Source organism: Balaenoptera physalus (assembly GCF_965194825.1).
Source record: "Balaenoptera physalus genome assembly, chromosome: 7".
Lineage (NCBI taxonomy): Eukaryota > Metazoa > Chordata > Mammalia > Artiodactyla > Balaenopteridae > Balaenoptera > Balaenoptera physalus.
Genome location: NC_138886.1, coordinates 78,823,266 through 78,845,915, shown reverse-complemented (window position 1 = coordinate 78,845,915; position 22,650 = coordinate 78,823,266). Strand labels below are relative to the sequence as shown.

Here is a 22,650-nt window from a genome sequence, read left to right as displayed (position 1 = left end):
TGCTTATTTGGCTTCATCTATGTGAAAACCATAATTTTGAAATAGGCTTTTCTCAATCTCTCTTCAGTCTTCACATGTTCCGTATAAATTCTCTAATCAATATTTCTCCCTTCTGATTTTTTTTTCTGTTAATAGCATTGAATAATTAGAACTTTGACAAATTTGCAAATTAGCAATGTTTTATGATCAATAGTAAATTTGTTACAATTCTTTAGACCTTAATAATTTCATAACAATTTCAAATTTACATTCAAGGGTGAGTTTATTAATTTGGAATTCAATTAATATAAGGCAAAATATTAAGAACTCTTTAAACTGTATTATTTATTCTATGTCTGGGTACAGTTGATTCCTCTAGTTTATATAAAAAGTAATATAAAAGGCAGGAAATGGAGTAAGACTGCTGAAGTGAAAAGAGAATATATACAAGACCAGACCATAAGAGTGAGTTATACCATACCAGACATCAGATATTTAATTTTGAAAAAATTGTGGCCAAGGCAAAGTTTCTGGTAGCATGTGATTACTTTAGAGAAGTGTCAAGTCCCTAGCCTTTGGCAAAACATTCAGTGCACTGAGTTTGCTCTCAAATTGAGTTTTTTTCTCGATATTTACGTGATACCTTTGAGTGGTACCTGCAAGTTATACCCAGTTCACTTGGCTGTGTATGTTTCATTAAATTTAATTTCTGTTGTATTATCTTATATCACAATTGGTGATAATTTGTATGTGAAAATCATTGTACTATCTTAGTTTATATCACTGCCATTCCACGCATCCTTTTGTTACCAGAATTTGTTTTCTGGTTCAATCATTCAGCAAACTTTTATTGAGTCAATACTCTGGAGTAAGATTTTTGCAGTGAAGAAAATATATTGATATGGTCTCTAACTTAAAATTAATAAACCCTTCAAAATACAGAGAAATCCATATGCTTCAATCACACTAACGTGTTTTAAATAATAATTGTGAAAAAGGTTGGACAAATAATACAATTTATGTTGAAAGGACCCTTGAAAACTCAGCTCTGGAACTTTCTTTCACTGTTTATATGCTTAGCATCCCATGAGAGATGATCAAGAGGATATTCACATTTCTATTTTTAAGAAACTGATTTCATTATAAGGCAATAAATTTTTGCATGTATTCAAACCCTGCTTATTAACATGTTCCTGCATAAATCTTTAACATTTAAATTGCCCTAGTGTGACTTAAACCACTGTAAGCTAAAATGCTGTTTGAGTTTCATTAATATATAAAACAGAGATAAGAGAGAGCCAGGGCATAAATATAAGGAGCTGATAAGATTCAGGACAAGTCAGAGAGGCCTAAAATTAGGGTGAACATGTAATGTATCATCCAAATGAGTCACTTTAGAAACTGTAAAAGATACTATTAATAATTACACCAGTACAATAGACATAAAACCCACCATCACCCACTCCCCCTTGCCATTGACTGTGAGAATTTAATACAAGATACTTTTAAAAGGCTTGGGATCCCCAAAAGGGATTTGGTAGGGGTTTCAATGTCCACAGTATTCTAGAGATGTAAAGCTTGTTTTATCATGTTGTTTTTTATTAATCATCTCTTTGGCCTAATGTTGAATGTTTGCCATTGGTGTAAAAATAGCTTCCCAGTATTTTTCCACATTTGCTGAAATTTGATTCAATTTTCATGCTAATTAAAATGTAATACTGTACCTGAAACCTCACACACGCAGACACACACATACCCCTTATACATAATTCTAGGAACATGTGTCAAATAAGAACAGTGATAACTATTTATATCAACTGTAATCTGTTTTTTTTGTTACTAGCACAATTGATATCCCATGATGGAAATTATTTGCTTAATGACAGATTAGATTTAAAGCACAAATTTGCTCACTAAACCAGGTATCTCTGCATCTTACAATATTTCCAAGAAACAGAGAATTAGGTTTGAAAGAGACTGACTTACCACTTAAAGTTACACAAAGCCAGAGATTAGTGATTTAATCAAAACTGTATCTCACTTGATAATATATTTTAAAAAAACACATCCTAATGATAGGTAAGGTTTCTTTGTACAGTCTCTGGTACCTGTCTTTTCCATCTCCAATCTTCTCTCATTCCCCAAGTGCTTTATCCCCCAAATGTATCATTTGGGATTATTGTGATAATCTTTAATCTCCTAATTGGTCTCCTTCCCTAGAATCTCACACTCTCCAAATTCACCCTAGATCTTTTTACCATAGTCACCTGGATAAAATACAAATTTAATCATGTACCTTGCCTCCCATGTTAATAATTCAAAAGCTCCACATTGTCTATGGGACAATGAGGTATCTAAATTGCTTAGAGTAACAGGCCAAGGATCCTGTGTGTCTTGACACCTCTCTGACATTTCTCATTTTCCATACCGCTTCCTCATGGCACTCACTCTTAATTGAATTCACTTTTCTTTCTTCCCAACTGGTCAGCATCTGCTAATTTACAAAATTCAGTTGAAGCTGGCTTTTTCATAAGTTTTCTGACTCCTTTCATTCCATTAAATTTAATCACCAACTCCTTTGTGATTCCACTGTACTGTGTATGCATTTCTGTGATATTTTACTTAGGCTATTTTATTTCATACAGGTATCTCAGGATCAATAGGTATAGTTTCATTTTCAATTTCTAACACCTATAATAGTACCTGAAAAAAGTAAACATTAAATTAAAAAAATGTAAACATTAAATAAATTCTGTTTGATAAGTGAATAAGTGAGTTACCATGGATGAGTAATAAGTCTTTCCCAGTTCTAAAATTCTGTGATTTTAGGTATTTGGACTCTAAGACCATCCTTGATATAGCAGCTAAAAATTAACTACCTTGTCCACTTCAGATTTTATTCTTCCTCCCACTCTTAGTACACTATGCCCCAGCCTATTTAGGCCAGTTAAGTGGAATCCTAAATTGATCTTCTCAAGATCTTTTGGATTAGTTAGTACTGTACAGTACATAGAAGATACCTGTCCTTTATTCTAAATCTGGAAATCACATTTCTTCATGTACCACATGACTGATGAAGCTAAAAGTGTGGAAACTTAGAGTAAATCCATCAAGAGTAGAGAGATGCATTGCTCTTTCCTAGCAGATAATTTGAGCTATCTATCAAAATGTCAGGCCATGCTATAGAGTTTTACTATAATACCTTGAATGTTACAGAATGTTATGCATCGTATTTTAAAAAGAGTTTTCTGGGATAAGGAATATCTTTTTCATCTCTCTTAGAGAGTTGCTTTAATTAGCTTTAAAATACAAGTCAAATGAAAACTTCAAAGCCAATATTACTACATGTTTGCAAATAATATCTAAAAATGATAATAGGAAGATTGGCTTATTTTATTTCCTTTTCTAATTAGAGATGAAATGAAGTAAAATTTATACCATATATGGCTCAGATCTTAATTTTATATATAGTCTCCTCTTTTCCCACCCACATTGCCATGTCTAATTATCTTCTCCCATTTTCCTACTTCTCACTGTCCCTTATTTTTTCTTCTTGTGATTTTCTTTTCCTTTTCTGCATTGTATATATTCCTCTCCATTCTCTTCATTCTGGTTTTCACTGAATTTTAATTGCCCCTTTTCTTTATATTTGTAAGAGTAGATTACAAGGAATCTGATGATTAAATTATTTTATATACAAATTTAAGCAACATTTTGTTTTTAAGCCATTTATACTTAATGTAATTACTAAAGTATTTAAGTTTAAATCTGCCACTTTCCTCTTTGTTTTATGTTTGTTCTATTTGCAGTATGTTATTTCACTTCCTTAAGTTATTTTGATTATTTTTTCTAACTTTCTCATTTTTCATTCCTTTAGAATTTTATACTAGTATCATAGAAATTAAACATGTATCAATTAATTAGTCTATCATAAATTAATTCTTTTATGAATTTATTAACATTTCACATTTATTCAACGCCTCTTGCCATTTAAGTTACTATTACTATGTATTTTTAACTATATTTATATTTTAAACCACACATATTATTATTATTCAGTGTCTGAATTCAATATTCATTTAGAGTTCTTCAAATATTTACTCTTTCCTTTGCTTGTCATTCCTCATATATCACCATGCTTCCATCTTGGATCATTTTCCTTCTGCCTAAAAATCGCTCTTTAGTGTTTCCTTTGGTCTTGGCTTATGGATAATGAATTCTCTCAATTTTTGTTTCTCTAAATATATCTTTCCTGCCCATTTTTAAAGAATGTGTTCACTTGATGTACATTTGGAGGTTGACAGTGATTTTTCTAGCATTTTTGGGGGGGTTGATCTATTTTTAGTTTCCTTTAATACCTGGAGTTTTAGCACCCTCAGGTTTCAGCTGAAAGCCTGGAGTCTTTACCAGCAGTCCTCTTCCTCAGTGGACCCTGAAATACAAATACTTTCCCAGGTCTGTGAGATGATCTAAAGCTCTGCTTATTTTCTTAATTTTTAAACTTACACTTTCTTTGTAACTTCCCAGTTTCTCATTTCTCAAGAGTAAAAGCTAACACCAAATGTTAGATTCTCTTCTTTGGGCCTCTCTCATTTCTGAGATCTTGGTCCTCCAACTCCTTGACTGCCTTGGAGCCTCCCAGCATCTTCAAAAAGTTGTTTTTATTTCTCTTATTTTAATTTTTTCAAACTTTTTCTGGTTGAATTTTACAGAAGAGTTATTCTGAAACAAGCTATTCCACTGTTGTCAGTGACACCAGATGACAGCAGAAATCTCAAGCGTCTTATCGTATCTAGTGTTTATTTGTCAAACTCAAAGATTTTTTTCCTTTTTTTTCTTTAATGGGTAGCAAAAAATCTGTTAATCTCTATTGGCATGTGAGATATAATACCTTCAAGACTTTACTGAGTCCATCACCCAATCTTCCTGTAAAATCTTTATCAAAAATTACTCACTTTTAAATAATAACATTCATCTCTTACTTTTTTAATTTTCACAAGCATTAAAAATGGAGTTTGGCTCACCCAGGCAATTAATTACTTTGTCCACGCCATTGAAAGACCTATCTTTCTTTTTGCTTAAACACATATTACAGATATAATATTTTAAAATGGTGTTTGGAACAATTATTACAAGATTAATATTAATATTCTTTAATTTCTCATAAACTCCTTCACCTGCTTTCCTCTGTGCCATTGATGCATACCTAAGTACAAACTGTGTCCCCAAGCTTAGAAAACATGGTAAATATGTGAAGTTATGATATAGCAAGATGTCCCATTGCTAATTGAATTTAATACTACTTTTCTGAATCTTGAAAGAGGAAACCATAAATCCATACATATTTTTCAGGCTGACTATTCTGTACTAGTTAGATATTGTGCAAAGCACAGGAATTAAAAAGATGTACATACAGGGAATGCTCCGTAATTTTATAGAACCTGTTATTTTTCTATTTCTTACATCTTATTTCTTTCTTACACCTCCTCTTTGAGAAGATAATGTACTGTTTTTAACTCAGGAAAGAATTATTGAGCCTACCGCTCACTGTGCTACATGCTGTAGAAATAATGAGACTGTTATCACAATACTTGCCCTCTTGGAAATTGTAATCAAGGATGTATGGGGGATACCATGTATTTCATGCTTTGATGCGAGATGAAATCAAAATTAAATACAATTTAGTAGGATTATATTCTTACTTAACATTGAGTACACATTATTTAATCAAAGGGCTTTTCTAAATCAAATAAAATTAGAGATCAAATAGCCAATCTTTTCATTATAATAGATAGCTAACTAGGAGGTAAGTCTGGATATGCCATAGAAGATATAAAGATGGTAGCACAATTCAGCAATGAGAACCTCATCTTGGATATCACAAGTCTCTTTCATTTTTCACTGCAACATGCTATACAAAACAAAATGAAAACAATAAATTATCACATCAGCTCTACCGCTACAAACATATCCTCATATGCTAGCATATAAAGGCAAAAATATATGCACAAGATATTATTTCAGCCTTGTAATAGAAACCTCTTTAAAACAACCTGAATGTCCATCAGCATTGGTCATGAAAACAAAAGCTGCATAAATTATTACAGCAGCTATAAAATGGAATAGCCTTCAACTATCAAAAACAATGAGGCAGAACTAAAAGTACCTTTTGAAAAAGAAGTGCAAGTTAAACTTGAGTGAACAAGAAGCCAATTAAATAATAATGTGTGAGAAATTCTCTCATTTGTGGAAAAAAATATATGAAGAAACACACTGCACACACACAGGCGTGTGTATATATATATATATATATATATATGTATATACATGCATATTCTTGAAGAGTATATGAAACTTTGTGTGATATTTTGGTGATACTGGTAATATCTGTTAAGTGAGGATTGGTCCTGGAATAGGTTGGAGAATGATATTTTTTTATATATATGTTTTACTGTTTATATTATTTCTGTGCATTTTAAAAATAAACGTATTTTAGGAATGAGTATGGGGAAAAATGACTTATCTCCTGTTTAGACTTAATATAAGTAACACAAAAATTCACTAAAATATATATGGAACTTGTTAATAACAATACATGGAGAAATACAAAGAAAAAGAGGTGAACATTGCTTTGGTATTCTAGACTGTCTCATAAGACAGTTTACTTTGGATGTTTAATATTAGAAAAGATGCAAGGGAGTACTCTATTTTAAGTTTGCTAAGCCATTGAGTTTACTGCTATACTTTTACTGGTAGTTAAATCAAAATTTAGTAGTCATGCTTATGGAGAGGTGTTTTGAAATGGTAGTTTAGTTTTACAACTTTTTTATTTATGTTAGTAACAGTGACCATTCTCTCTACCCTTTCTGGTAGAAAGATACATATAAAACACCAGAAATAAGGCTTGTGGTCTAAACTGAGCTCTTTTGTTTTTCTTTTAAGTTGAAGTTAAACTACATCTTCTCACTATCCTTATGATCAACAGTGAACATTTCCATATTTTTAGGCTTGGTAAGAGATTATAGGTGGGAACATTGAAGACATCAGAGCTAAAGTGACAATAAAAGCTCAATACCATGACTTTAATTATCAGTGGACTTTTGGTGTAACTAAATGAGCTAGTCCCAAGTGGGGCCTAATTTCCAGTTGCCATAGAACACTATAAAATAAAAAATTTCATATGTCAGAAGGCTCGACCATAAAATCTTAGCAGAGAAGAACTGATTGGTGTCTTCCCTTCCTTTGAGGATAAACATCTTATTGACACGTGTGAAATCAATGTATGATTTGTGGGGTTTTTTTTAAAGAAAATAATATTGTGAGAACAAATCAAAGTGTCATTTCACCATCTTCTGCATTGAAACAAATTAATAATTTACCTTTGAACTCATTTTCATATAATACTGTTCATCTTTCCTTTTATTCCAGAAATACCTTCTTTTCTCTCCAGCCAGATTTCAGCTTGGCTCTGCACTTCTGGTCTCATTCATATATTTTTAAAACAGGTCCTAGTGTCAACAAGGTATTGATTACAAGGTTAGCATGAAAAAACCTACAAATGAGAAGTGTGCTGTGCACTGTAATAGTGTATTAATACATAGATACATTACAGAGGTGGAGGGTCATTAAGAAAATATAGTAGCTGTGAACAAGGGAGTGGCACGTTGTTTATGATTTATAATTGTCGGTAAATCTCTCGATATCTAAATATTTTTACCTCCATTCATTATTCATTTGTTCATTCATTTATTTCTTCATTCAACAAATAATGAGTGAACCTTACCATGGGTCAGGCACTGGGTCAGGCACTGGGTCAGGCGTTTGCTTTTTCAATTCTTGTTGTTGGTAGAATTTCTGTAGGATGTTTTCTACCTATATATGACCCTAAAATGTATTAATTTTAATAGAAGAAAAATCATCCATATAATCCTGGAAAGTGTTCACTGTATATGTCTGTTTAAGCTTTTGTTTGTTTTTAGTGTGTTGATTAATTTCTAATTAAGAAAATCTTTACGTAGTTAAATAGCTAAAGACAGAGTTTCTGAATAGGTTTTCTGTGATTCACAACATTGTGTTGGAGGTAAGCTGATTTCTGGAAAAAGCACAAGGGCAATGTGATCCAGTGAATGTCAATCTTGCATGTTTGGATATAACTTTTTTCAATCTCCATCTCCTTTCAGGGAGTTAGGTGGCTCAGAGATCAGTGAATTTACAACTTAGAAAACAATATATTTATAATTATTTTGCATTCATTCCATTTAAAATAGTCAGACAGCACCAGCCAAAGGAACAAATGACTTTTTAATAGTGCAACATTTTTATTATCTTTCTTAGTTTTGAATATTCTATTATTACCCGTTGTTTTCTCACATATGAAGATAGTCTTGATTTATAACTCCATTTCTATTTCCTCATGATGAAAAGCTGTTTTTCCTTCATATCTGTGTGATCCATTCTCTCATATTCTTCATTTGTATGCTCAAATATTACTTTTCCAGTGAGATTTTTCTTGGCCATTTTATCTAAAATGATATTCACACCAAGATGGCACTGCTTATGCCCCTTCTCTGCTTTATTGTCCTTCATAATATGTTTCCATCTGACAGATTATATTAACTGTCATGTTGGTCTACCTCCACTGGAATACAAGCTCAGTGAAATCAGAGAAGTGCATTTCTTCTGTTCAAGTTTCTGTGTCTAGCAATAGAACTGTGTCTGGCAAATAGTAGATGCTCACTACACATCTGTAGAAAGACTGAATAAACAGATACCTTTTTGAATAAGAATCCAATGATGTAATCTACTTTTATGTAGCCTGTAAGTCTCTTACAGGCAGAAATGTGATCATATTTTAAACTTGGTTTTCCATACCTCTAATGCACTGCCTTAAATAATCCTATGCTCAATACATTTGTACATAAATTGATCAACTAAGTAATTAGATGAAACTCCAATGCATAATTCTCGAGTTACAGATTAGCTTCAGTCCAATGTAACCACAGAACTGAAAACTTCTAACTGCAGAATTTGAAATCATCATCTTTCTGGCAGGAAAAAAATACATTTTCAAAATATCTTTTTCCTGCAATCAAATTCCATTCTTCCACTTAGAAGGCATAAATTTGACTTGCGTGTGATGGAAGAGAAGTGAGACAATAAATAAGTCATGAGCATATATCAAATAGGATGTTAGGTGTTAAAGGATAGAAGAAAGTAAATCAAGAGAAGGGTATAGGGAGTAATTGATGAAGCAAGAGATGATGATAATGGCTTAATAATGGCTTAGTCCAGATGCTATGGGTGGGGCTGGTGAGTTAAAGAAAAAATCTCCAAACCTTGAGTTCTGCAACTAAAATATTAAGATGATAATAGTGATTGATTTAGAGAGTGGTTGTTAGGATTACATATGATAATATATGTGAAATATTTAGCCTCATGTCTGGAGTGTAATCAAGTCTCAGTAACTGTTAAATGCAGTGTATGGGGCTTAGATAAATATGTGGCGAAGAGTCATTATTTTATCCAATTTATCATTGATAATAGACTTGTGGGTATCTGAATACTGTCCTACTCAGGTGCCTGAGGTAATCTGTAAATTATCACAAAAGGCAGGATTCTTCCCCGACTCCAGAAGACAAATACACTTGGAAAAACCACTGAGAACGCATGATGTTCACAGATGTGTTAGCAGCGAAGTAACATGTGATTTTTCTAACATTGCCTACTACAGACTGTTAAAGGCCTTGGGCAATTAGCAGACTTATGGAAATGTCTAGAGTAGGGAAACACTGTTTTCACATTTTTGTTGTTTTTCTTGATAGTTTGCTTAGTCTGCATGTTTGGACCACTTGTGTTGATAGACTATCTGCCTTCAGTATTCCAGTCTCTAAATCATTACTCTCAATAAATTGAGAGTTGTTTATTTCAAAATATTGTATATATATGTATATATATATATATATATATAAATCAGTAGCGCTGATTTTACTTAACTCATAAAATGCTATTCTTTTAGGCACCCAGTTTCCATCCCTTTCTTTCCTATGAACATCTTCCTGTCTAGTCTGAATCTGTTGGCATTGGAATGAAAAGAACACTGTTAATAACACAGAGGTATCTTGATATGTAACATCACAACTCTTTACATTGCCCACATTAGAGCTTCATAACATCAACTGCAACAGAAACAAACAATAAAAGACTTCAGCCTTCTGTATGAATTAGATGTGTTCAAGCTTTCCAAATGCTGAACCATATTTTTTATTTCTTATATTTGTAATTAAATCCTGGAACTGAAAACAAAGACCACATCAAATTACACATTTATTTAGCACATATTAAAGGGCACTGTGTTAAGAGGGAATGAAGACTTTAGAAAGTGTTTAAAGCCTGGACTCTGTTCTGCAGGTATTAAAAATTTATTTCATCCTGAAAAGTTACATAGAACATGCATTGTATATATTTCTTTAAATAGTGGATTGTGGAATCCTCAATATCAAGAATACAGTCATCCCTCAGTATGCTTAGGGAGATTGGTTCCAGGACCCCACAGATACCAAAATCTGAGGATGTTCAAGTCTCCTATATAAAATGCTGTAGTATCTTCAAATAACCTATGTGCATCCTACTGAATACTTTAAATCATCTCTAGATTACTTATAATACCTACTACAATATATGTAAATATTATTTAAATAGTTAACAAGCCCAGCCATTTCAATTTTTACTTTTTGGAACTTTCTGAAATGTTTTATTTCCTGAATATTTTTGATCCCTGGTTGGTTAATCCTTGGATGTGAAACTCGTGGATATGAAGAACCTACTGTATCTATGTGGTCCAATCATCTTAGATCAAGCTGATACAGTAGAGGATGTGGGGACTTTGTTTGTAAGATTGGATGAAAGTATTCCCCGTCTTTTCTTTATTTAGTGATTTTTGGAAACTTCTTTGTCTAATTAGGTGACAAAGTTATTCTGTCATTCTTTGTAGTTTTATTCCTGTCCCATTTGCTAAAGAACCTTTTCCTCTTAAAGTTAAATCTCCTCTTCCCACTCCCCAGTGGACATGCTTTATCCTGACTTAGACTCTGTGAATGGTTTCTCCATATTCACATTTTTCTTTCCTGAGGGAGGCCATATAGGGTCCCAAGGACCCAGGAGATTGAAATACTACTAGAGAATACAGGGAGACTCGAGTTTAGTAGTACAGAGCCAGGCACTGGGTACCTGAAGCCGGATTCCTGGGTTGAAATTGAGAATCCACCAACTGATTGTATGAATGTGATCAAAGTACAAGCAAACTCTTGCCCATTCATTTTTTTCCCTCTTTAAATAAGGATAGTAATGTTATTTACCACATAGGAATGTTGCAAAGATTAAATGAGGTTATATTTTTCTTCTTCTCCTCCTTCTCCTTTTCCTCCCCCTCCTTCTCCTCCTCTTTCCTCTCCTTCCTCTCCTTATTATTATCATTAATGTGGTCTTAGTAAACATTTCCAGGAAAACAGGCAACTCAATTTTTTACAACGGGAGAAACCATAAGTCATACCCAATTATGAATGCAATCTGAAAAATATATAAACTTACGTTTAGAAACCACTCAAAGAACATGAATCAAAATAACTTTGACATGAATTAATCACCAGTCAGGAATGTTTTTGTCCCAAGACAATGGGGATAAAGATAAGAAAAATGTTTCTGGCTTTGCATTCCTTCAGGATGGCAGTCAACAGCATATGTACTGTAAGAAATAAATAGGATGGATTTAATGCTAGAGGATTATTAGGATCAGCAGGTGAACATACCAAGAGAATGTGGAACAATACCCTGAAGGCTGAGTGAGGACACATTTTCATTTACAGGATATGAATATGAATATATATCCCAGTTGTATCATATTTTATTCATGTATAATAGTATCATATCCACAGGCTGGTATTTTCAAAGTCCTGTTTACTGAATTTAAAGAGATCCAATTTGTGGAATAAACATGTTTTCCCAAACATGTTGCTTAGTGATGTGTTGCCTCTCACCAGAATAAAATGATAGAATGGAGGTAAATTTTTAAAGGTGAGATAGGATGAGAGCAACCCTAAGCTCTAGGCCAGTGAAGGAAGAAATGGAAGAGGATAGTTGTGTGTTATTCATCCTTTTGTTTCTAGTACCTAGCACAATACCTGCAACATAGTCAAAATGCAATAAATATTTTTGAATTAATATATAGAAATGGTGAATTTCTTTAAAATCATTTCTCAGTGTATTTATATGATGCAGTAAGAAATTTATTATGTTATTTACGTATTCAGATTTTCCACTGCAGATAAAACTTTAATCATAATATTATTGCACCAAGGATACTATTTTTGAATCTGTCAAGCTGAAGTGTTTAAATTCCTAATAGCTTATACTTGTTCCTAGCTGCCTTGGTGTTCTCCTCCAGTTAAAGCCTAAGGAAGGTAGACATGCAGTTTGGGGTTTGAAAATAGGGTTTTCAAAGCGCAGGTGTCAAACAAGCATTTTAACCTGTAAGGAACAATTTTTTGAAAGAGTAAACAGTAAATTTTGAGAGTGCCAAGCCTGTATGACTAGAGCATAGAAGTCTTCAATAAACTATTTAGTAGGAAGGTGACACCATGCTGACCCTAGGAAAGAGATTAAATCCCCCTCTGAGACTGGAAGGAGGGGCTCAGAGAGAAAAGCATAGGAGGAGGACAGGAATACATTACAGAAACTGGCCTGTTCCCTGCCAGTAGCCACTATACCTCCCTGGTATCTTGCTCCAAGTGCCCTGAATGGGGGCTTTGTAGGATAGGTGTAGTCCGAGAGACTGATGCTACTGCCCTGCTTAAAATGTGTGTATGTACATATACACACATGTATCAATATGTATATATCTATATCTATCTATATATACATATACATTTGGTTATCATTTTCAATTTCTCTTTGGCAACATTTTTCTACATTCCTATTCATTTCCTTTTTTTCTCCTTTTCTCTTTCCCTTCTTCTTACTCCTTTTATACAGGTAGCATGTTTGAATAGATCTATTTCTGGTTCCATTATGTAATATTACTCATCTTGAGAAGTAGTGGGATTTTTCTCTATCAGCTATTTGAGGGCAGTCCCATAGTAGCAGAATTTATTGTGCCCCCTTTTAAGTTTTTTTTTTGTCTCCCCAGTAAACTGAAAAGGGCAGGGTTGGTAAAAATGCAGTGTCTTCTCTTTACACTTATGCACGGTTTGCTTTCTGCAAAAGTGATTTGCCTGGGTTCTTTCCAGTTTAGTTCCATCTTACCTGCCTCCCCAGACTTGCTGAATGGGGTATCTGGGAGTTTTTGCTACAGCCCTGGCCTTGAGTTCCACTGTCAAAAACAAGGAATTGTTGGTTTCTCCCACGGGATGTACTGTTCCTGTGGGAATCCTGATTTTACGAGATAATTATCAACTTCTATCTGTCTTCACTAAATTCGTCAATCCTTCCTCATTTATTAGGTTCGGTCTTATGGAAATACCAGAGTTTTGTTGAGGATGCTGTTTTTCAGTCATTAATTCTCCTTGTTGATTTTGTGTAAAATCCAGGAAGAAATGAGGTAAATCATGTTCTTTCTTCTTTCATGCCATTTTAAAACTCGAACAATGAGACTAAGCTTGAACTCAAACATGGCTAAATACCTTACATGAAACCCTTCTTTTTCCTTCTGAAAATGGATATGGATGATAAACAAGCAGTGTCCATTTCCAATAATTCCTCATATTTTTGTTCATCAGTTGAATTATATAAATTTTGAGTTCCTGTTATTTTATGATTAATAAATGTATGTTTAGTAAAAGATGAAATGATTGAAAATGCTCAACCTGATGAAAAGCTCCATCTGTGGAAACATTTCTAACTAGTCTTCCTAGATCACAAATAATTGATGAATCACAGGATCCTCACTTATAGGGCATGATTTCTGCAGATTGTCAAGTTCAGCATTACTATGTGAGGAACAAAATCATCCTATGAGCAACGTAATGGATGTACCCAGTCCTTCAGGAAACTCTCCATCACTGAAATCCTGCCTTTTGGTCATTTTAGTACTTAATATTCTTTTTCCATGCAGAGCATTTTTCTTTCTATTTGCTTAATTATCACAGTGTTTTTTTTAATTTATCTCTTGTATTCCTTAATTTAATTCCTCTTTTCTGTGTTTACTTGTAAAAACATCCATACTATGCAGTTACCCTGATCCTCTTTCAAAGAGGTTCAGTAGCCCGCTCTTTGTGGGAGAGGGAGTGAGCGGCCACGTGGTGTATGAGGCATCTCTATGGGTCTTTACGTAGGAAATGTAATTGCACTCCACTCAAGGGCATGGCTCTCTTTGGTCATAATTATTGTAGTAGAAGTATGAGAAAGCAAGTTTGAAAGTGAGCATGACCCTAAAGAGGGCAAGGCCAACATACAGCTATGGTGCCACTGACTAGCAGCAGAACTATTGTGAAGATAATAACTCACACAGGAAATCAGAGGCTTGGGTAAGTGCATAGGCTGCTTGAAACCCTGTTACTCTTCCTCTTCCCTGAAGAGGTGACTGAGTGACATAGTACAATTTCTCTTCTTTTGGTGCCTGTCGGTGTCATGATTTGCTAGTCTTTCCATAGTACAACAGAAAACAGTATAATTATGTATTTCCTCTCTACACCTGTCCCTCTATATTTCCCTCTCTAGTTGCTTGTTATTTAACTAATTAGGTGATTATGCTATTCATTTAATATTCAACGGACACCTATTCTCTGCCAGGCATAATATTAGAGTAAAAAAACACATTTTCCTCCCTAGTTCATGGTTTTGGGGAAGAAATACCTATAAATAAATAATTATAGGCTCAAATTTTAAGTGTACTAACCGATGCATATACATGTGTCTCATTATAAAATAACTAGAACATTATAAGCACCGTGAAAGCTGGTATTTAGTTGGGAATTTGAAGACTAACTGGAAGTAGATGATAGGAAGTTATGGCAGAAACAAACTCAGTCTGTTGTTGCCTAGGAGGTGTGATGCTTTTCCTTCTGCAAGATCTGAACCTGTTACTGAAATGGCCACAAGCATCTTTCTATCTGAAAAGGTCCAAACAACGTAAGAATCAGCTTACCAGTGTATGAATAGGAACATGTTAAGAGTTGTGAACATATCATTGTTTTATGAACCCGAGAATAAAAACCTTTTCCTATTTTCATCTCATTTTTTTATTATCTGAGAAGATTAGTAATAGAAAAGAGGTAGCAGGAAATATTGTGGAACAAAATGAAAACCCAAACTGGACACTGAGGGCATATTTACCATAAAGATTGACAGCTTTATGCGACTGGAGGTGATCATACTCAGTGAAGTAAGTCAGAAAGAGAAAGACAAATACGATATCACTTATATGTGGAATCTAAAATATGACACAAATGAACCTGTCTATGAAACAGAAACAGAATCACGGATGTAGAGAACAGACTTGTGGTTGCCAAGGGGGAGGGGCTTGGGGGAGGGATGGAGTGGGAGGTTGGGCTTAGAAGATGTAAACTTTTATACATAGGATGGATAAACAACAAGGTCCTACTGTATAGCACAGGGAACTATTTTCAATATCCTATGATAAACCTTAATGGAAAAGAATGTATATATGTATGTATATATATATATATGTGTATATATATATATATATATATATATATATAAATCTTTGCTGTACAGCAGACATTAACACAACATTGCAAATCAACTATACTTTAATAAAAAAAAGATTGATAGCTTTAAAACAGAGAGCTTTTAAAACAAAATAATTGACACCTTAATTCATATTAAATGCCAGAAATAAAAATAATAAAAATGGAATATAAATGACAACCATGAGACATAATAGTGAATTTCATGAATACTTGTAGAAATATTTTTAAATGAGATATAATTTTCACATATTAAATTGTAAATATTTTTTTAAACTTAGACATGCCTGACAGAGTAAGAAAAACTTGTATACTCTGTATTTGAAAGTTAATATTGGCACAATACAAAAAAATCATTCAATGTTACTTATATTAGAGAAAAATTGAAAACAACCTAAATAGTCAACAGTTCTGAAGTGGTTGCATAAGGTAGTATAATATTCTTAATATGATAATTAGAACTCTTCTTAAGTCATAAAATATTACTAGTAACATCACGTAGAAATAATTAGAAATAAGACTGACATGACTATGGAATATATATAAAAACCTAAGTGAGAAAAAGGCTGCAAAAGTACATATCAGTAACTATGTAAACATTAAAATAATTTTTTTTCTTAAGTATGATAAAACATTCACAGTGGATTTTGGTGGGTGTGGGGTCTTTGGATGATGCCTTTTATACATTTAAAGTTTTAATTTTTCTGTGAAAGGAAATTTAAATAAAATTAACAGATATGTTGAGAGCTTATGTCATGGGTTTGGCACTAGCGCATTTATGGGAAATGAGGATTTCAATGAAGTAGTATAGGGCACTTGAATGAGACTGTGGTCTGATTCTCTGTGTAGTGAAAATGACAGGAGGTTACATGTAGAAAGGCATGGGATGCGGCTGGCAGAGACAATAGGGGATTTGGGGCCAAAATTTGCCCAGTAGCCTCAGGCTTCCTACCCTCTTAAGAAAACAAGTCATTCCTTTGCCTGAAGGCAAAAAGGTCAATTTTGAAATTAAAGTAGTCAAGTCCTTGATTTCAATATATGATGCTGTTCCTGTGGGTTTGCCAAGCCAATTATTTTGTCAAGTTCTCACTGAAGCCCTGGGGAATATGAAGCCCATCCCTGATTTGAACTTTTTCCAGGAAGGATTCTTTTCCTTTCTGAGTTCTACTAATGTATTTTCCCACACTGCTGGCATCAACTTGTCTGCAGTGTCACCTTTCCTCTCTTTCTTTTTTAATAGTAAGCTATTTTAAAGGTCATTAGAACTTTGAAAGGTAAACTAAAATCAGCTAGAGACTTATCTGTGATGTGATGTCTAGACAAATAAAGACTTTCTAGGATACTGATGATGTTCACACCTCTTAATTTCTTACATGGTTGTTTTAAGATGAAGGTTAAATAATTTACATTCATAGAAGCTTAATTGAAAAGGCAGCCATGTCCATTAAATTCCTAAAGCCTACCAGCATTGGCCACGCTTTGCAGTTTTTGTGAAGTTTATCAAACAGAGTTCTTACTATCCTTTTATCATTAAAACACATATGACTTATATGTTTCAGTTATAGCTTTATTAAAACACAGCACCACAAACTTTTTCATTTTTGGTTGTGGTTTTACTTATTTTTTTCCAAATGAAATTGGTGTTTTAAGAGACATACATCCTTGAAAAGAAATACTGTGTTTTTACCACATGGTCAAAATTCATCATTCTGATGAAATCACTTGTTCCTATATTATAAAAAGGGACAAACAATGAATGCCTCTAACTAGCTATATTTGCTCTCAAAAAGCAAGTCAAATCTTGTGCTGCCAAGGCTCCAGTAAAAACCCTTGCTCTGGAGCGTGTCCTGAGTTCTTTACTTTCCTATACTGACTGCTAGTTCCTCGCCATGCCAGGGTGTAATGAATGCTTTTTCATTTACATTTTCTTCTGCAGCTTGAGGGAAAATGGTGCAACCATCACAACAATCACAGTGAGAAAGATGATTTTAATATCTTTGCAACTTCTCCCTGAGTCATTTCTAGAAATATCTCTTACCATGGTCATTTCCGTAGCATTTCCTAGCTTGGGTCATGTGCACATAATCTTAGGGGAATGGAAGCCTCAAAAAGAAAGCTGAAATAGCTCCCAGCCAGGGAGCTATAAGCATGTGCTTGAGAAGCAGAAGGAATGATAGATTTGGGCTTTGTTTCTGACCCCACTTTCACAGCATCTCTGTATTTACATAGCTGAAGTGAGCAGGGAGAGAGGCTGGGCTGTCAAAGAGCATTTCTTTTATCCCTTATGTCAACCACACAATGAAAGAAAATACAACTCTCATCTAATAGCTAGAGTCAGGACCCAGAGGCGAAGGAAGGTGCATTCTCCGTTTGCCCCCTTTTGCCTCCTGTGTCTTGTGAGCCACTGGATGAATCAGCAGTAGTTTTTACTTTCATCAAAAGATTCTATAAATGCCCATTAATCATTGGTTATGGTGTGATTTAAGGAATTTACAAAAAGCTGTTGGACAAAAAGTATAGGGTCTAATCACATTTTTGGCAAAACACGTATTTATAATTAAACTGGAAGATAGTTCAGTAACAGAACTTTTTTTTTTTTTTTTAATGGGGTGTTATCTGATTCTTTCTAGGCAGAAATAGCTAGTATGGTAAACGAACCCAGGTTCGACTGTTTGCTGCTCAAAAGCCAATAATCCCAGAGGCAAGTGTCAGTAGAGAAGAAAGGTGCTTTAATCAGAAAAGCCGGAAATCTGGGGAAGAGGTGGACTTGTGTCTAGAGACCAACTCCAAAGATTCTGCTCAGCCATGACAGTTTTTAAAGGAAAAAAAACGGGGGAAGAATCTCAGTGAATCACTGAGGTAGGAGGTTGGGTTCTGCATCATTGAGTGCAGACTGTCTGACTCTCTCTTCAGATGTTATCTTGCCTGCATGATCTGCCTGCAGAATTGTTAAGGGGGCTGTAGGGGACAGAAGGCTAGTCACTTTTTACCTGCTTAATTCTTCATTTTTTTTTTGTCTAGGAAAAGAATCAACAGGTAAGACAAGGCATGGTGTACATTCAGGAGAGCATGTCAGGAGTTAGTTTCAATTACTTAGTGATCTCATTTCTATAATTAGGTTCTTTTAAGGTTAGAGGGGAATAGAAATGGGCAAACAGGAAAGGGGCAAAAGAGGTGCTTTCAGTATAAAGTTTATTTTTTTCCATAATGATGAACCATCTCTTTCTCTAACATACCCAGCAACACATTATTTAGAAAGAAAATGTTCTACTACTTTCTGAGTGCATAAAGAGAAGGGACAGTGAAAATTATTGTTTGTATTGTGATAAAATGTAGGCTAGCACTGAATGTTAGAACTGGAAGGGAACTAAAAGGCCAATTCATCCAACTCTTCATTATGAAGATGAATAAACAGAGGCACAGAGTATTTAAGTGTTTTGCTCAAGGCCATTGAGACAATTGCGGTGGGCTGACATTGCGTTATCCACAAAACCAAGAACCTTACATTTATAGAATTCTAGGCTTCTGGTCCATTCCTTTTTATTATCCCATACAACCTTCATTTTCATTAAACCTATACTGGAAAAATCAAATAATATCTTCTGCAGTGTACTTTCTCTAGGAAAAGTCAGTTTTCATCCTTGATTCAATGTTCAGTTTGTACTGTAGAAGAATGTTAGAAGAATCCATTAGAGAGCAATGCCATTCCACTGGAACTTATATTGTAGTGATATTGGCAAAAGGAGACTGTGGGGCTGAGATAGAATGTTTTTTTTTATGAGCATAAACCTCTTTATCACATGCAATGTATTCTACCATTTACTTTGAATAGATTGAATAAAAGTAAATAGTAACACACATCTAAAACATGTTTCTTCATTCCTAAATCCCATATTTATACAAATGTGCTCAGAACTAGATATTAAAATAGTGTTGAGATATAATGCTGTATTTTTACTCTCATATACTTAGTTTGGGAATGTGCCTTAAAAAACTAAAATAGCATTCTGGTTTCAATATACGCATTTTAATATGAAAAATGGAGTGGACATAGATTATCATTCATCTATGTTGGTTATGATTTCTTAAAGACTGCATCACCTAGTTTTATATTAAAGTCTACATTACAGTGGTTTCGACACAGGCGCCATAACATTGTTTTTCACCCAAATAAATGGTTGTTGCCTTACTTTCAGTAGGTAAGTGAAATGATGGCTTTATGAGGAACTCCATGTTTGATATAGTAGAAAAAATATATATGGCATTGGTTTCTAAAATTTAATCAATTTTAGAAGATGCCATCTTTTTTCCCATTTTTATTGAGATGCAGCTGACATACAGCACTGTGTAAGTTTACAGTGTACAGCATAATGATTTGACTTACATATATCGTGAAATGATTACCACAATAAATTTAGTGAACATCCATCTCATATAGATACAAAATAAAGAAAAAACAATATTTTTCCTTGTGATGAGAACTCAGGATTTATTCTCTTAACTTTCATGTATAACATATAACTGTGTTAATTAGTCATTTTGTACATTACATAAGATGTCATCTTTTGAAGATATGTTATACATGCATTCCATTTCTTCACAATCCTATGCCTATGAAATTTTAGGATTTAGATGTGCCAATGTTACAATACCCCCTTTAAAGGCTATCCATGTACCCTGGATACTTCTTTACAAATTAGTCCTTGTTCTGTCTATAGCCTGTGAGTCAGTGCTTCCCAATGTGAGCTCATGCATCCTTAGGCTACTCAGAGGCTACTAATGGAGCAGGGTTGTGGGTGGTACACAAGCAATATCTGCTCTCACAAAGAGCCTGTAGGACAGAGTACACTTAGCACTGGAAAACCTGCTATGACTGGCTCAAGAGTCCAAAATACGTGAGCAGAAATTACTTCCACTTGCTGTGATGGCAAAGGTCACATGTAGCTAATGGCACATGGGCTGCCAGGCAAACACATGTGTTTTAAATAAATAGGAAAATAAATTCCTTATTGTTAAATCAATGCTGATTAGTGGCATAATCTTTCATGATATGGAACCCAATGAAGAGAAATATGAAATGAGGGTTGTTGGTGAATCAGTTAAAAATTATTGCTCTAAATCTTTTTTTCTTTTCTTTTCTAACATTTGATCCCAGGGAACTTACATATCTGTCACAGTACTGTCAAATGAGAAAATGGGTAAATGCCTGAATCAGGATCCAGTTTATACTTGGTCTGAAGGTTGATTGTTAATCAACATAATAGAACATGCCTCAGTTTCATCTATCATTTGTGTGTGTGTGTGTGTGTGTGTGTGTGTGTGTGTGAAACCTCAAAGCAAAATCTAGTGTCTAATTCAGGGTTTCACATGCAAAAACATCCACTAATCATGATTAATTATAATATACAGTCTTTTGCAACCAGAGTGTTACATTTTTAGTTTCCAATTTTGATCACTTCCTTGTTTCTTCTCATCATACACATGTGCCTAGTCTCCACATCCAGTTCATAATTTACTGACATGCTTAGAAATGAATTTCTTAATCCCCAGGATTCATACAGTAGTCACTCCTATATGTTGGTTGATTCACCGATTCACTAAATACAAAGGATGAACTCAATGCCGTATAATGCAGAGTGTGTTTCTTAAGGAACTCACAGTCTAATGAATGGATTGACTAAGGATTTTGATTGAACTATTGTGTGATAAATAATACACAATAATTATCTAATAAATAATAAGTAACTAAAAAGTAAGTGAAGGTTCAGTTATGCATAGCACTGAGCCTAACATCAGGCCCAGACAAGACAGCAAGTCTCGAAGCCACAAGAGCTTCATTCTGAAGTATGTGTCATACCTTTCAGCCCTTTTTGGTTGTCATATTCAGGTATTGCCCATTATATAATAATCCTTGCATTTTCACCCCAGTTAATTTGATTTTTTTGTAAAACGTTAATCTTAAATTATGAAGTATTGTTACCAAAAACAGTAAATGACTTTAAGTATTCCAAGTCATAATCCAATAACATTTCAGAAATAATATGCCCTATGTAGAGCATTACGGGCTTTGCTTTTCTTAAAAACAGTATCTGAATATTGCCAGAGATAGAAGTGACCAAAAGATCTCATGTAAAGAACATTGTCTGTATTGTTTACTGTCTCCTTTCCAAAAACCTATACTGAGAGCAGAGTTCAGGAAAGTAATGTCTGGAAATGCTGTTAAACGTTAAATGAACCCAAATTTTCAGGTTAATAAAGGTCCAAAATAGGTATTTTCCTTTTCTGCTTGAATAAGGCAAAACAGTTTTCTGTGATGTGGGCTACTGAATTCTTTTAGAAGAATTCCAGTCTACATTTAGTATTCATTGGACATCAGATTAAATGTCCACATTGTTAGACTTATGGGCCAGATAGCTTCTTCTTCTTCTTTTTTTTTTTTTCAAAGCAGTATTGTTAGCTATAGTCGTCATGCTGTACTTTAGTTACAAATACAACTGTACAACTTATTGTACAAATAAATACTTTGTACAAAACCACTCAATACATAAGAGATCCTAGATTTGAAGACCTTCCTGGAATGAATAAGTCCGTTTCTTTTTAATATACATGTTTTTATCCTTGAAATACTTCCTAGTTAAATGATCCATGACCTATGATTCATATGCGATTCAGTTACAGTTGGGGAACTTGATAATTGGCTCTACATTAGATTCCCAGAAATCATTCATCTTATAACTGAAAGTTTGTACCTTTTAACCATCTCCCCATTTCCCACCCCCCAGTCCCCCAACAACCATTATTCTACTTTCTTTTTCTATGAGTTTGATATTTTTAGATTCCACATATGAGATCATAAAGTATTTGTCTTCTTTGACTTATTTCACTTCACGTAAGGCCCTCAACATTCACCGATGTTGCTGCAAATGGCAGGATGTCCTTCATTTTTATGGCCAAATAATATTCCATTGTAGAT

The 22,650-nt window shown here is 34.0% G+C and overlaps 1 long non-coding RNA gene across 1 annotated transcript in view; it reads left to right on the top strand.

The window, feature by feature from the left end:
• Positions 1-15,673: 15,673 nt before the first annotated feature.
• LOC309664833 overlaps positions 15,674-22,650 on the top strand; it is a 14,841-nt gene continuing 7,864 nt past the window's right edge. Inside the window, exon 1 of the long non-coding RNA XR_014266070.1 lies at positions 15,674-22,262. This is a non-coding gene — a long non-coding RNA (uncharacterized lncRNA). The remainder of the gene's footprint in view (positions 22,263-22,650) is intronic.